Genomic DNA, 14,232 nt, shown 5'->3' with positions numbered 1-14,232 from the left:
CCTCAGCCTCCCAAAGTGCTGGGATTACAGGCTGAGCCACCGAGCCTGGCCAGACTTAGCATGTTTTCAAAGTTCATCCATGTTGTAGCATGTAGTGTGTATCACTACTTTATACCTTTCCATTGCCAGTAATATATTACTGTATGGATATAACACATTCTGTTTATCCATCCATTTATTCAAGGACATTTGGGATGTTTCCATCTTTGGGCTATTATGAATAATGCTGCTATAACCTTATATTTTCATTTCTTTTGAGTATATACTTAGGAGTAGAATTTCTGGGTCATATGGTAAACTCCATAACCACTGGGGGGACAGATTCACTACACCATTTTACATTTTCACTGTCTCTGTATGTAGGTTCCCATTATTCCATGTCCTTGCCAGTATTTGTTATTACCTAACTTTTTGAGTATAGTTGTCCTACTGGGTGTAGCGAGGTATCTCACTGAGGTTTTTACTTTCATTCTCCTGATGATTAATGATGTACATATTTTCGTATGTGTATCGGCCAATTGTATATCTTTGGAGAAATGTCTGTTTAGATCTGGTTTTTTTGAAGAATATGTGAATAATTTGTGTTTATATATATATATATATATTTTTTTTTTTTTTTTTTGAGTTGGAGTCTCACTCTGTTGCCCTGGCTGGAGTGCAATGGCATGCTCATGGTCACTGTGGCCTCAACCTGCTGGGCTCAAGTGATCCTTCTGCCTCAGCCTTCCAAGTAGCTGGAACTACAGGCATGCACCATCATGCCCAGCTGATTTTTTGATTTATTGTAGAGATGAAGTCTCGCCAAGTTGCCCATGTTGGTCTCAAACCTGTGGATTCAGGCAATCCTCTCACCTCGGCTTCCCCAAGTGCTAGGATTGTAGGTGTGAGCCACCTCGCCTGGCCTGTTAATTGTTCTTTAAACTTTGGTAGAACTCACCAATGAAGCCATTTGCCTCTGAGTTTTTCTTTATGGGAAGTTGCTTTATTACTAATCCAATCTCTTTACTTTTTTGGTATAAGTTTATCATATTTTTCAAATGCTCTTGAGACATTTTGGTAGTTTGTGTCTTTCTAGGAATTTGTCCTTTTTATCTAGGTCATCTATTGTTGGCCTTCCTAGTAGCTGGGACTACAGGCACATGTCACCCTGCCTGGCTAATGTTTTAAATTTTTTGTGGAGACGAGGTCTCACTATGATGCCCAGGCATCATGAACTCTTGGTAGCAATTTTCCTACCTTCACCTCCCAAAGTGCTGGGATTACAGGTATGAGCCACTGTGCCCAGTCTAATTCTGTTAGCTTTTGCTTCACACATGTTGGCACTTTGTTGTTAAGTGCATATGTATTTATCTTCTTGATGAATTGACCCTTTTATCTTTTTATCATGTTCTTATTTGTCATCAGTAACAAGTTTTGTCTCAAAGAGTATTTTGTTTGTTATTAGTATAACCATTCTTTCTTTTGGTTGCTGTTTGCAAGGTATATCTTTATCCATTCCTTTATTTTCAACACATTGTGTCTTTGTGTCTAAAGTCAGTCTCTTGTACTCAGACTATAGTTGAATCATATTTTTTATCCATTCTGCCAATCTCTGCCTTTTACTTGGAGTATTTACATAAGCACTACTGAGAAAGAATTTCTTCTACTTTGCTATCTGTTTTCTAGATTTCTTCAGTGTTTTTTTTCTGTATTCTTTCTTCACTGCCTTCCTTTGTGTTAAGCAGAGATTGGTTAGGGCATCATTTTAATTTCCTTCTTGTTTCTTTTGATATATATTGAGAGAGAGAGAGAGATATCAAGAAGGTGAGGGCAAGAACAAGAGCGACATGGTTTTACTCTGTCACCCAAGCTGCAGTGCAGAGGCATGATCCTGGCTCACTGTATCCTCTACCTCTTGGACTCAAGTGATCCTCCTGCTTCAGTCTCCTGAGTAGCTGGGACTACAGGCATGCACCACCACACCTGGCTAATTTTTGATTTTTTTGTTGAGGTGAGGTCTCACTGCATTGTCCAGGCTGGTCTTGAACTCCCTGGCGCAAGCAATCCTCCTGCCTTGGCCTCCCAAAGTGCTAGGATTACAGGAATGAGCCACCATGTCCAGCCTTTTGCTATATTTAAAATTTTATTTTCTTCAGGTTACTCTGGTATTATCTTAATCTATAACAGTCTTATTTGAAGTAGTAATACTATATGTTTCCATTATAAAAATTTGCTTCTGTGTAGCTCTATTCCCACTTTTATGCTATTATTGTCACAAATTACATCTTTATATATAGTGTCCAACCACATAAATTTACATTCAATTGCTTTATGTAGTTGTCTTTTAAATAATATAGGAGAACCAAAGCTAAAGTCAAAAAACACATTTATCCTTTTTGTTGTGTTTACCGAGGTAGTTACCTTTACCAGTGCTCTTTATTTCTTCATGTGGATTTGAGTTACTGTCAAGGAACTTTTCATTTCAGTCTGGAAGACTCTCTTCAGTTTTTATTGTTGGGCAAGTCTCCTTATGGCGAACTCTGTTTGTTTTTGTTAATTTGGGAATGTCTTCATTTTGCTTTCATTTTTGAATTCTGTGTTTTGCTATGTGTAGAATTTTTAGTGCACAGTCTTTTTCTTTCAGCACTTTATGCCACCCACAGCTCTTAGGCCTCCATAGTTTCTGATGGAATAAGCTCATATAACAATCTGATTGAGGATTGCTTGTAGGCCATGAGTTTCTTCTCTTTTGCTGCTTTCAAATTTCTCTTTGTCTTTTGATAGTTTGGTTAATGTGTTTGGCTGTGAATATCTTTGAGTTTATCCTATTTGGAGTTTGTTGAGCTTCTTGTGTAGGCTGAGCTTTTTCATCAGTATAATTTAGGAAAATTTTGGTCCCTATTTCTTCAAATATTCTTTCTGCCTCTTTCTTTCTTTTTATTTTCTCCTGGTACTTCGACTGTGCTTATGTTGATATGCTTAATGATGTTTCCACAGGTCACATAGGCTGTGCTCATTTTCCTTGATTCTCTATTTCTTCTGTATGTTAGACTGGATCATCTCAATGGACCCAACTTCACATTCACTAATTCCTTCTTCTGCCTGCTCGAATCTGCTGTTGTGCTTATTTGGTGAATTTTTCATGTAGTTATTGTACTTTTCAACTCCTGAATCTGTTTTTTTCTTTGACTAAGTTCTAACTCTATATTGATATTCTCTGTGTGATAAGACATTGTTCTTATACTTTCCTCTTTCTTGGGTATGATTTCTTTCAGCTCTTTGAACATATTTAAAACAGACAACATAAGTCTTTGTCCAGTAAGTCCAACATCTGTGTTTCTTAAGGAATGATAGCTGTCAACTACATTTTTATTCCTGTGATGGGCAGTATTTTTGTTTCTTTGTATGCGTCCTACATTTCTGGAGGAAACTGGACATTTAAAATAACATAGTATAGCAACTCTGAAAATCAGATTCTCCCATTTTCTGGATTTTGTTACTGCTGCTGCTTGTTGTAGTATTGTTTGTTTAGTGACTTTTAAAAATTAATTCTGTAAAGTATGTTTTGTGTGTGTGTGTGTGTGTGTGTGTGTGTGGTCACTGAAGTCTATACTCTGTTAGCTTAGTGGTCAGATAGTGATTGAACAAAAATTTCCTTAAATTTCTATAAGAAATAAATTTCCCAGTCTTTGCTAAGTGTCTCTCTGTGTGTACTGAGAGTGGCATCAATAACACAGGGCTATTAGCTTGCAGCACTTCCAGCGGCCGGGGGAATAGCCTTCAGTCCTGAAGGCGAGTCTGGGTTGCAGTAGAGCACCCAGCAGCCCACACTTTGCACCAGTTGGATCCACTTGTTTTCTGTGAGTTCTGGAACTTGCTACTTCTGGACTTTGGTGACCTCTGTTTCTGAAGAAAACTTATATGGAGAAGGTTGATGAGATGAATGACAGCTGCCATCACTGTGCTAGTATTAAGATCATACTCATAATTTCTCTCTTCTACCATTTATTCTAGATTCTCCTCATATTCAGCTAACTTGCCTGCTGATTCAGTTTGCTTACCTGGTAGTGTGATCCAGAAGCTCCACCCTGAAGTGTTCAAGTTCCTGTTTACCATTCCTTTCTCAGCCATGGCTGCTGCACTTGACCATTAGCCATTAAAGTTGTGAAGGGAATATTAAGAAACACCTAAGTGGATCTACCTGGGCGCCAAACATATTCCTTTTCCCCATCGTGTGACAATAGTTTTACCTTTTCTGTATGATCTGGGTCAGTCACTCCTCTCATAAGGGTAATTCCTTTCTTGCTTCCTGGTCTCTCAACTTTAGGAGGTCAAAGTACCCAGGTGGCAACAGTGGCTTAACAAATTTGCATTCTTGTTTTTTCTCTTAATGGAAGTATCTCCTCTCTGAGAACTAGGAGCTCTAAACCCATATTATTCAGATTGGTGTGGATGGGAAGTATGGATTCCCCTTGTGAGCCTCTTAGTGGTGGAATCAGACCACTCCTGCTTCCGTCCCTTCGTTCTGTGACCCATGTGTACTAACTACGAGGAACACGGTGCCATATAAAGGTCTCTGATTTGAAAAGTATAATGCATCCTGGTGAGTGACATGACATTCTCACAAGGTGTCATCTCTGAGATGATGCTTAAGCTATGCCTTCAACTAGCCATTTCATCCCATCATAAGGCCAACAGTTTCCAAGTGTTACAAAAGGTAATACAACCAGTGGATCCCATGGTTGTGTGTCCTCTGCTCACCAGTTATGTAAGGTGAGTTCCTTACTTCTGTGCCAGTGATTCAAATACTCAGTTTCCTCAGATGTGACATTGACTGAGGCTCTGCACACAGGAAAAGAAAACTCACAGTTGGAATACAAGTCTATTTCTAACCAAAATGAATCACTGCTCCTTCCACAGTGAAAGGGTTCAATATAAACCAGCTTGTATTAAAGAGTCTGACTGCATTTTTTGATGTTTGCTGACATTTTTAAAGCCTTATGCCTCCTCTTTCCCTTTCTGTCCCACATCTAAGCAAGCCGATAAGAAAGCCTGTGTATACCCTCCTTTGGCTCTGATGGGAAGTTTCAACTATGCATGGGAACTCAGTCTAATCCCCACTGCTACCCTCTCAACCACAATAAAAACTCCAAGTCTTTTACCCTTATTCTCTCAAGCCATTTTTGGATCTGTCTGGGAGCTACCTTGTTCTCCCTAGAAAGCCTCATTGTATGAGTAATAAACTCTGTATCGTGTGTGTGTGTGTGTGTGTGTGTGTGTGTGTGTGTGTGTGTGTGTGTGTGTGTGTGTTTGAGATATCAATCTTGACAACCAGATGCAATTTTGCATTGGGTCCAACCCTATGGTGTCTATAATACAACTTGTTACTAAGTGGCAGATTGGTCTCCTCTGTGAATGGTGCATACCCGGATTCAGTTTTGGTCTCTGATGCTGGAAGGTTAGACTTTGGGTAGCAGAAGAAGTTTTTTCAGCCTTTATACATGAGAGCCCACACTGTTGGATCTGTGTATTTTCTCAGTCATTTCTGGCAACTCCATTTATGTGCCCATTGTAGAACCCTGAGATGACCAATGACAGAGACTGACTTAGTCATTTCATCTTCTTGGTTGCTTGATGCCTCTTCCATGATGGATGTTCCCTGGCGGTTATTAACATGTGTGACGGAGGTCTTCACACTTTGTCCACATTCCCACAGGTCTATTCACATGCCTCTATCTTAGAGTTCATTGTCCTAATCTTCCAGTCGTTCACTTTCTAGGCCCCTGAACAACGGACCAAACCATTTACCACTGCCTATGAATCTAAATATATTTTAACCTTGGGCCACTTCTACTTCTCCACAAACTGATATAAGATATGTTGCCGCAACGTCTCTTTTTTGGAAGATAATTTCTCCTTACTCTCATTTCTTAAGACCGGCCTTGAATGAGGCCATAATATAAATTCAGGTCAATATATATATTTTTTGAGTTGGAGTCTCACTCTGCCGCCCAGATTGGAGTGCAGTGGCCGCTCCCAGCCACTGCAGCCTTAACCTGCTGGGCTCCTGCGATCCTTCCGCCTCAGCCTTCCGAGTAGCCGGAATTACAGGCATGTGCTACCATGCCCGGCTGATTTTTTGATTTATTGTAGAGATGAGGTCTCACCAAGTTGCCCAGGCAGGTCTTGAACCTGTGGGCTCAGGCAATCCACTCACCTCAGCCTCCCAAAGCGCGGGATTGCAGGCTGAGCCACCGAGCCCAGCTAGGTCAATTTTAACTTATACTCATGTACTGAGTCACTCCATCCAGGGACCAACATCTAGATTTTTCCTCTCCCATGATCTGATCATATGAGAATTCCAATGTACACTTATAGGTATAAGCTAGGGGAGAGGCACTAATGGAACAGAAGTAGATGACATAGAGTTAAGGGCTACTTACTCATGCTCCTTCCTTGTTCCCTCCAGTCCTGTTCATACTTGATCGGTAATGCCCCACTTCCAGTTTATGATGCATCGATACTGAGCCCACTCAACCTTGTGTACATGGCAGAAATTAGATCATTATGGGCATTTCTGGCTGCATGGTCACTTGGAGTTACATGATTGGCATTCCACCTCTATTACAGCCCAGTGGCATACCAGAAGCTATTTTTAAAAAGGTGTACAATTCATTGTAGGTGGCATAGAATTGGTCCAGAGTCCTAGAAATCTGTGTTGTGATTACTTCACATGGCATCTTTCCCCACAACTATTAGAAGTATATTCTAATACTGTAAGATCTACCACATCATATGGCCCAAGTGGCAGAGTTCCTTATACCACAGTTGCAGAACTACTTCCTGCTCTGGGTCCTACTCAAAGTTGGCAGCCATATATGCCACCTGGAATATGGGGCAGGTCAGAGGAGTATTCCTAGATGTGAAACATACTGCTACTAGAAGCTAAAGCATTCTATCAGATGTTTTCATTCATTCTTCATGCTGGGAGATGTGGAATATAATAATTTGTCCCTTATTTTGGGAGGAATGTCCCAGTGTGTCTCAGACCACTTGCCTTTTTCCTAATGTGGTGGAACTCTCAATTCTCATAGGGTTTATCTATCACTTTCTGAAGTGCTTATGCTCTACCAAGGTCTGCAACATAGTTGCCACTTCCAGCCCATCTAGCTTGTTTATCATGATGTCATCAATAGAGTAGACCAGTGTGACATTCTTTGGGATGTTCATCCTGTCTTGATCTCTTTGGAATACATTATGACAGTGGGCAGAAGAATTAACAGTCCTAGGGCAACACAGCAAAAAGTATACTGTTGCTTGTTACAGATGAAATGGAACTTTATTTTAGGGCTGGGAAATAATGCCCTTGCCAGATCACTGACTGAATAACATGGACTGAAGCAATGTTAAACTGCTCTAGACAATATACCAGACTGGTATAGTGGAACAATTGGGGCTACTAGTTAATAAATTTGTGATGGAAAACTGTCATCCTACAGGATCTGCCTTGTTTTGGCTGGTGCCAGTTTGATAAAATAAGTGAAGATGTAATGGAGAGCACAACTTCATTACAGTAATCTCAACCATTCCTTCTGTACTGCAGTTTTAGTTTTGAGTTCTTTCTTAGGCAGGAAAGCAGGTAGTTTCAGAGGATTCCACTTGGCCTTTTGTCACTAGGATATCTCTTACCTCGAATGTCACAGAAGCAAAGTGGGTGTTATATCTAAGATAGGTCCATGTCAAATGTATTTTCGGGTCTTGGGAACTAACGACTGGGTGGATCCAGTGGATTTACCATGAGCCCTTCATTTATAACCTGGATTTTATATGCCCCACTCTAACATGGAGGCTGTTGATGATGACTTGGATCCTCAGGTATCAGTGCCAACTTAGACTCAGCGTCCTTTTCCTTTTCCCTAGTATATGGTTATCTATATAGAGAAGGACTAGCTGAATTATTACCATGCTATTGTGTTACAGGATCCTTCCTTCTGAGGATCCAGACTCTCTTTTGATCATTTAAACTGGCTCAGATCCTAAAAGGAGTAAGTAATTTTAACTCCTTATTGGGACAGTGGACCTCAGCCTTCTGATATGTATCATTTATTTATTTCTTCTGGTTGTACTTATTGAAAACACGCTTGTTGTCTTCCTGTCTGTTTTGCACCTAGGTTTACCATGTTTACCCTCCAGAGTTCTGTGTGGGTTCAGACCTGTGACTAGTACTCCGCTTTTGCCATTCGTCATAATTACACTCATCTGGTTCATGACAGATGCATGTTAATTTATGATTGTATTATCTGTATTGCTTTCATTGATTCCAGTTTTACAGGGTCAGCTCTTCTTATTAGACCTTTTCTGCCAAGAAGATCCAACATTGAGCTTTTTATTGATGCTGGTGTTCCTCTCAGCAGTATACTTATTGATTTGGTAGACAAACTGTCCTTCGGGGTAACTTGCCTTATAATGTGCTTTTGAGTTGACTTCTTTTTCTTCTCTATTTTTTTCCTCCACTATCTCATTTTCCTGTTTTTCTTCCTCACTGCTACAAAGTTTGCTATGATTGCCTCTCAAATAAACAACTCACATTTAAGTCCTCATTTCAGAATCTGCTTCTAGTGACAAGTGTAAGACAAATGTAAAGAGAAGATAACAAATTATTCTAATGGCATAGAAATTAAGATGTTTTTCAGTATAGGAGAAAGAGAAATATAAAATAAGTTAAATAGAAAACTGAAAACTTAAGGCCAGGTGTGATGGCTCACGCCTGTAATCCCAACACTTTGGGAAGCTGAAGTGAGGGGATTGCCTGAGCCCGGGAGTTTGAGACTAGCTTGGGCCACATGGCCAGACCTCGTCTCTACAATAAATAAATTAAAAAAATTAGCCAGGTGCTGTGGCTCACATCTGTAGTCCCAGCTACTTGGAAGGCTGAGGCAGAGGGATTGCTTGAGCCCAGTCGGTTGAGGCTTCGGCAGCAGTGATTATTCTACCATACTCTAGCCTGGGCAACAGAGACTCTCAACTCAAAAAAGAAACAAAAAAGAAAAAGGAAATTTAAAAATTTAATTAAGATTAAATTAATTAATTAAATTTTATTTAGAAATTTAAGTATAGGCTCATTATGTATATTCTTTTTTTAAAGATGTGGGGTACAATACAGGATTAGGTATACAAGTGGTCATCATACAGGCAAAGCTTGGGTCTCCCTTGGGTCCCCACTTTGCCTGGTTTGAGATCAGGTACGCTTATTGATGTTGTGTGCCCTCCACCCCAACCCCAGCAGTATCCTGCTGCTGCCAATCCCTTTCTTAAAGTATTATGGAAATGTTTAGAGTCTGCTTATGAGTGAGAACATGTGATACTCTGTTCTTTGTTTTTTTGTGATAGATCACTGAGTATGATAGACTCTAAATTCATCCAAGTTGCTATGAAGTCCATATGTTTGTCCTTCTTTATGGTTGCATAACATTCCATTGTGTATATGTGCCACATTTAAAAAAAAATCCAATCCAGTTTTGATGGACAGTACAGTTGGTTCCATGTTTTTGTTATTGTGACTAGTGCTGCAATAATCATGCGTGTGCAAGTATCTTTTTGTACACAGATTTGAGTTATTCTGGGTTTATTCCCAGTAGGGGGATTGCTGGGTCATATGGAAGGTCAATGTCTAGTTCTTTTAGAAATCGCCATATTCGGGCAACCCCCTCGGGTCCCCTTCGACTGTGGGAGCTTTTATGTACTCAGTAAATCCTGCTTTAAAAAAAAAAAAGGGAAGAAATCGCCACACTGTTTTCCAAAGAGGTTGCATGAGTTTGCATTTTTACCAGCAGTGTAGAAGTGTTCCTTTTTCTCCATATCCTCACGGGCATCTGTTGTTGTTTTATTACTGATGGCCATTCTTACTGGTGTTAAGTGGTATCTCAATGTGGTTTTGATTTGCATTTTTCTCTGATGATTAGTGAGGCTAAGCACTTTTTCATGTGTCTGTTGGCTGTCCATATCTCTTCTTTTGAGAAGTGTCTATTCATGTCTTTTGTCCACTTTTTAATAGGGCTGCTTGTTTTTTTCCTTTTGGCACATTTGAGTTTCTTGCAGATCCTGGATGTTAGAACTTTGTCAGATATGCAGTAGGCAAATATTTTTCCCCCCACTCTGTGACCTGTCTCCCTGCTTTCTCAATAGTTTCTTTTGCTTTGTAGAAGCTTTTCAGTTTAGTGAGGTCCCACTTGTCTATCTTATCTCTTATGGCACGGGCGCTTAGGGTTTTGATCAGGAATGGTTGCCAGTTCCAATTTCCATTAAGGGTGTCTCCGGCATTTTCTGAGGTTCTTATAGTTTGAGGTTTTATGTTTGGGTCTTTGGTCCATTTAGAGTTGATTTTTGTGTATGATGATTGGTAGGGGTGCTGTTGCAATCTTTTGCAGGTGGTCAGCCAATTTTCCCAGCATCATTTACTGAATAGGTTCTCCTCACTCCAGTGGTTATTGGTGGAGGCTTTGCTGAAGATGAGCTGGTTAAGAAGTTGAGGTTTTGCTTCCAGAATCTCTATCCTTTTTCATTAGATCATATGACTATTGTTGTACCAATACTAGGCTGCTTTGTTATTGTATCCTTATAGTAAAGTTTAAAGTGTGATACCAGAAGTGTGATACCTCCAGCTTTGTTTCTTTTGCTGAGGATTGTTTTGGCTATTCATAGTCATTTATGTTTCCCTGTAAATTTCTGTATTTTCACTTCCAGGTCTGAGAAGAATGATATTGATAATTTAATGGGTATTACATTGAATCTGTAGATTGCCTTTAGTGGGATGGACATCTTAACAATGTTGATTCTTTCTATTCATGAACATGGAATATTTTTCCATTTGTTTGTGTCTTCTTGGATTTCTTTGAGCAGTGTGCTGTAGTTTTCATTATAAAAATCTTTCACTTCTCTTTAGGAAGATACTGAGTTATTTCACTTTCATTGCTATTGTGAACGGGATTGTGTTTTTTATTTGGTTCTCTGCTTGTTGTTGATGTATAAGAATGCAACTGTCTTTTGCACATTTTTTTTGTACCCTTAAATTTTGCCAATGTCCTTTACCGGTGAAAGTGGGCTTTTGACAGATTCTCTTGGGTTTTCGAGGTATAGGATCATATCGTCAGCAAAGAGGAATAACTTATCTTCCTCTTTTCCTATTTGGATACTCCCGATTTCCTTCTCTTGTCTGATTGCTCTAGCTAGGACTCCTAACACAATGTTGAACAGGAGGGGTGAGAGTGGGCAGCCTTGTCTTGTTCCAGTTTTCAGGGGAAATGTTTCCAGTTTCTGTTCATTTAGCAATATGCTGACTGTGGGTTTATTGTAGTTGATGCTTACTATTTTGTGATATGTTCCTCCTATGCCTAGGTGTTTGAGGGTTTTTATCAAGAAGGATGCTGGTTTTTATCAAAAACTTTTTCTGCATCTAATGACATAATCATGTGGTTCTTGTTTTTACATCTGTTGATGTACTTAATTACACTTATGGTCTTGCAGATGTTGAACCAGCCCTACATCCTGGGGTGAAACCTACTTGGTCATGGTGGATGATTTTTGAGATGCGTTGTTGGATCTAATTTGCTAGAATCTTGTTGAGAATTTTTGCATCTATGTTCATTAGGGATATTGGCCTGTAATTCTCTTTTTTTGTTGGATCTTTGCCAGGTTTGGGTATCAGTGTGATATTAGCTTTGTAAAATGATTTGGGGAGAATTCCAACTTTCTCAATTGCCTGGAATACTTTCAGTAGGATTGATATCAGCTCCTCCTTGTACATTTTGTCGAATTCTGCAGTAACACCATCTGGTTCAGGTTTTTTTTTTTGTAGGTAGTTTTCTTATGATGGAGTCCATTTCCTGGGTGGTTATTGGTCTATTTAGTGTCTCAATGTCTTCTTGTTTCACCTTGGGACATTGTGTGATGCCAGAAAGTCCTTCATTTCATTTAGGTTATCAAGTTTGTTTCCATACAGGTGTGCATAGTAATCTCTGATAATCTTTTGTATTTCTTCAGGGTCATCTGAGATTTGATCTTTTGCATTTCTGATTGTGTTTATTCGGAATTTTTCTCTCTTTGTCTTGGTCATTCTGACTAGAGGTCCATCAACCTTGTTTATTCTTTTTTGTTTTGATTTTTTCTATGATATTTTTGACTTCTATTTCCCATATTTGGGCTTTTACTTTGGTGATCTGTATTCTTCTGCTAAAGTTAGGGTTTTGGTGATTTTGTCTTTCCAGCTCCCTCAGGTGATTTGTTAGGCTGTTGACTTGTGATCTTTCCATTTTCTTGATGTGTGTTCATAGAGATAAATTCCCCTCTTAGAACTGTTTTCATGGCATTCCAGAAGTTTTAGTAGGATGTTTGATTTCATTTCTTTTCAGGAATATTTTAATTTCTATTTTGATTTATGTGTTGACCCAGTAGTCATTCAGCATTATGCTGTTTTGTCTCCATGTCTTTGTGGGTTTTGGGGGAATTTTGTTGGTGTTGATATTTATTTTTATTCCACTGTGGTCTGAGAAGGCACACAGCAGTATTTTGAGCTTATGACATTTGCTTATGTTTGATTTATAGCCGAGGATGTGATCAATCTTGGAGTATGTTCCACACGGTGATGAGTAGAATGTATATTCTGTGGCTGTTGGCTGGAGTACTCTGTAGGTATCTATTAAGTCCATTTGGACAAACATCAAGTTGAGGTTCCAGATCTCTTTGTTGACTTTTTTGCCTTGATCATCTATCTAGAGTTATTAGTGGGGTATTTAAAACCCAAGCCAGGCTTGGTGGCTCAGCCTGTAATCCCTTGCCTTGAGAGGCTGAGGTGAGTGGATTGCCTGAACCCATGGGTTTGAGACCCACCTGGGCAACTTGGTGAGACCTCATCTCTACAATAAATCAAAAATCAACTGGGCATGGTAGCGCGTGCCTGTAATTCCGGCTACTTGGAAGGCTGAGGTGGAAGGATCGCCAGAGCCCAGTAGGTCGAGGCTGCAGTGGCCATGAGTGTGCCACTGCACTCCAGCCTGGGTGTCAGAGTGAGACTCCAACTCAAAATAGATAAATAAAATAAAATAAAATAAAACCCAGCTATAATAGTGTTAGAGGCAATATCTTTTTTTCGTTTACTAAGTAGTTGCTTTATAAATGCTGGTGCTCCTGTGTTGACTGCACATATGTTTAGGATGATGCTTCTTGTTGATGGATTGAATCTTTTATCATTATGTAGTGTCCTTCTGTGTCTTTTAAAAATTTTGGTAGCTTAAGGTTGTTTTGTCTGATATTAAGATCATGATTCCTGCCTTCTTTTTTGATCCATTCACCTGGAAATTCATTTTGCATCCTCTAACTTTGAGTGCGTGTGCATTTCTTGTGGTGAGATGAGTTTCTTGGATACAGCAAATTATTGCGGCATGGTTTTTAAACCCAGTTTGCCAATCTGTATCTTTTCTGTGTTGCATTTAGTCCATTCACGTTAAGATTGATTATTAAAATGTGATTGTTTATTCCATCATGAGGTTCTTATAAAGTCTTTTCATTGTTTGTTTTCTTTTAGCTTTTGAGTTGATATTTGTAGGTTTGCAGTTGCGATGTATTCTCTTTTGATTCTGCGTACTGTTGTTTCCTTGGGAAGTGCATTGTAATTCTTTTTTTTTCTTTCTTCTGTGCATAATACTTTTTTAAGCATCTCCTATAGAGTTGGTCTGGAAGCTGCATAATCTCTTAGGGATTGGATGTCTGGGAAGAATTTAATTCTCCATTGCTGATAAAGTTGAGCTTGACTTGATAGGAAATTCTTAGCTGAAATTGTTTATCTTTGACAACTTTGAATATTGGACTCTAGTCTCTTCTAGTTTATAGTGTTTGTCAATAGGTCTGGTGCTATTTTGATTGGTTTTCCCCAGTAGGTAGTCTGACTTTTCTATCTTGCTGCCTTTAGAATTTTTTATTTTGTGCCTACCTTGTGTAGGTGAATTACTAGGTGTCTATGGGGTTGGTCTTCTCAACTGATGTCTTGCAAGGGTTCGCTTATCTCTTGTGTTTGGATTGTTTCTTCTCAGGTGTGATGGGGTAAGTTTTTTTGGATAATCTCCTGGAACACTTGCTTCAAGGTATTCTCCATTTCCCTTTCTTCTTCTGGGATACCAATCAGGTGTAGTTTTGGCCTCCTGATATAGTTGCACATCTCTTGGAGGCTTTGTTCTTTCTTTCTGAGTTTCTATGTTTTTT

General features: G+C 39.3%; 1 pseudogene; it reads right to left on the bottom strand.

The window, feature by feature from the left end:
- Positions 1-2,445, bottom strand: part of LOC103260136 — an 8,131-nt pseudogene extending 5,686 nt beyond the window's left edge.
- Between the last annotated feature and the right edge of the window lie 11,787 nt (positions 2,446-14,232).

This window comes from Carlito syrichta, unplaced genomic scaffold (genome assembly GCF_000164805.1).
Source record: "Carlito syrichta isolate Samal-C Ts95f unplaced genomic scaffold, Tarsius_syrichta-2.0.1 Scaffold303129, whole genome shotgun sequence".
NCBI classification, from domain to species: Eukaryota; Metazoa; Chordata; class Mammalia; order Primates; family Tarsiidae; genus Carlito; species Carlito syrichta.
Note: the sequence above shows the minus strand (reverse complement) of the source record. Positions and strands in the feature narration are given on the sequence as shown.